Raw genomic sequence first — 2,785 nt, forward strand, 5'->3', positions numbered from 1 at the left:
TGAATTGCATGCCAGAGGGCTCTGGTACCTCACAGGGAGTTGCACACCAGGGGAACTGTGCATGCACCCCCACAAACCCCAGCACCTGCAGTGGACAACTGAGGGACCAATTCCATGGAGGAAGGGAATACAACTCGGAGCAGAGACAAGATGTGAGACTCAAGGCAGATCCTGCCTCTGGACTAAGGAGTCCAAGACCATTGGACCATTAGGGGCTTCAACCTCTCGGACCTTAAGCAGTTTGCCCAGAGCCAGAAAGTGACAGCAACTCACATTACATAGAAAGGAATACAAAGGGAGAGCAAAAATGAGGAGACAAAGAAACAATCCCCAAAGAAACAAAAAAGAAGGAATCGTCAAAGAGGGATCTAAATGCAAGCAAGAGAAAGAATTCAGAGTAATGATTATAAGGATGTTGAAACATCTGGATAGGAAATTAACCAACATGTGTAAGAATTGAGAGGAAATGAAGAATGACATAGCTGTAATAGAGAATGCAATGGAAGGTTTCAACAGTAGACTAAGAGAAGTGGAGGACAGAATTAGTGAGTTGGAAGACAGTGTAGAAAAACACCCAACCTGAACAGCAATTGGGAAAAAAAAATTAAAAAGCAGAAGGAGAGTTTAAGGGAGATTTGGGACAATGTGAAACAAAGCAACATCTGCATAATAGGGAAACCAGAAGGAATAGAAGTTGAGCAAGTAATAGAAAACCTATTTGAAGAAATAATAACAGAAACCTTCCCTGACTTGAGGGAAAAAAGTCACACAAGCACAGAAATTCCCAAAGAAGATGAAACCAAAAAGACTCAAACAAAGACAGGTCGTAATTACAATGGCAAACATTAACGCTAAAGAAAGAATCTTAAGGGCTGCAAGAGAGAGACAGAAAGTTACCTACAAAGAATTTCCCATTAGACCATCAAATGATTTCTCAACAGAAACACATTAGGCCAGAAGGGAATGGAATGAAATATACAAAGTAATTAAAAGAAACGTACTCAATCCAAGGCTAATCAATTCAGCAAGGCTATCATTAAAAATTGAAGGGGGAAATCAGGAGCTTTTCAGACAAAAACAGGCTAAGGGAGTTAATTGCCACCAAACCAGAAAAGCAAGAAATCCTAAAGGGAATGGTATAAGAAGTAGGGATGGGGGAAAAAAAGGAGAAACACAGCCATAAAGGAAATGACAACAAATAAGGAATTATCAATAATAACCTTAAATGTAATGGATAAAATGCTCCAATCAAAGACATAGGGTAGCTGAATGGATAAGAAAACATGACCCATATATATGCTGTCTATAAGAGACCCACCTCAGAGCTAAGGACTCACACAGATTGAAAGTGAAGGGAAGGAAAAAAAATTCTTCAGGCAAATGGAAATGAAAAAAAAAAAAAGTGGGGTAGCCATACTTATATCTGACAAAATAGACCTCAATGTAAAGGCCATAACAAGAAGTAAGGAAGGCTATTTCTGCTAGTTCTTTCTCTTTTTTTTTTCTCAGTTCAAGTTTAATAGAAACTACATAATATCAAAGGTGATGTTCTACTACTGTTCACATTAGATAATTTCCTCCAGAAGAAGTATGGCTGACCCTCCCCAAACCCTACAGGAAAGGCCACATCTGGGCTAAGTCTAAGATCTTGTTTTAAGTATGACAATAGTAAAAGAGAGGTTCTATTCTCATGGCTGTATATTGCTGCATGACCAGTGCTCACTTCTGCTTAGAGAAATTTTCTTTGCTCTTCTGAACATTAGGCTTGATGGTATCACTGTCAGGTTTCCAGTCAGCTGGGCACACTCCCCCATGTTTGTCAGTGAACTGGAAAGCCTGAACTACTTTAAGATTCTCATCCATAGAGTGGCCAGCAGGAAGGTCATTCACAGTGATCTGGTGAAGGATACCTTTATCATCAATGATAAAGAGGTCCCTGAATGAGATACCTTCATCAGCCTTTAAGACCACATAGTCCTGAGCAATGATGCACTTGGAGTCTGACACCAAAGGGATGTTCATGGATCCCAGTCCTCCTTGTTTCTTGGGTGTGTTGATCCATGCCGGGTGACAGAAGTGAGAATCCACACAAGCACCAATCGCTTGGCAGTTGTGTTTCTTAAACTATTCTGCCCTACCACTTAAAGCAATGAAATCTATAGGGAACACAAAGGTAAAGTCAAGAGGGTAAAAGAAGAACACCACATATTGTATTTTGTAGTCAGATAGGCTGATATCTTTGAACTGACCATCTGGCATAATAGCTGTGGCTGTGAAGTTGGGGAAAGGGGCCCAAATTTAGCATTCCCTAAAGACATCTTGCTATAAGAAGCACTGAGGCAAAAATGACAAAACCAGTGAAGCAGGAAGAAGACTCACAAAAACCTATTTATGCTATTCCTTAATACTAAAGGAATCAATACAACAAGAGAATATAACTCTGGCAAACATATATGCACCCAATACAGGACCACACAAATACATAAAAAAATCTGGGAGATATCAAGGGAGACATCAACAGCAAGACAATCATAATATGTGACTTTAATACTTGATTGACATCACTGGATAAATCTTCTAGACAAAAAAATCAACAAAGAAATAGCAAACCTAAATGACTCACTAGAACAGAAAAAACTAATTCACACCTTCAGAACATTTTACCCAAAAGCTATGGAATATACATTCTTCTCGAGTGCACATAGGACATTTTCAAAGATAGACCACATATTGGGAAACAGGAAAAGTCTCTTCAGATTCCAGAAGATTGAAATAATATCAAGAA

The 2,785-nt window shown here is 39.1% G+C and overlaps 1 pseudogene across 1 annotated transcript; it reads right to left on the reverse strand.

Moving 5' to 3' along the window:
- Positions 1-1,622: 1,622 nt before the first annotated feature.
- Positions 1,623-2,318, reverse strand: LOC307096255 (peroxiredoxin-1-like; annotated as a pseudogene). The gene has a single exon. The product of its transcript is annotated as a peroxiredoxin-1-like (transcript).
- Positions 2,319-2,785: the final 467 nt, after the last annotated feature.

The sequence above is a fragment of the Cnephaeus nilssonii genome (genome assembly GCF_951640355.1).
Source record: "Cnephaeus nilssonii genome assembly, chromosome: X".
Lineage (NCBI taxonomy): Eukaryota > Metazoa > Chordata > Mammalia > Chiroptera > Vespertilionidae > Cnephaeus > Cnephaeus nilssonii.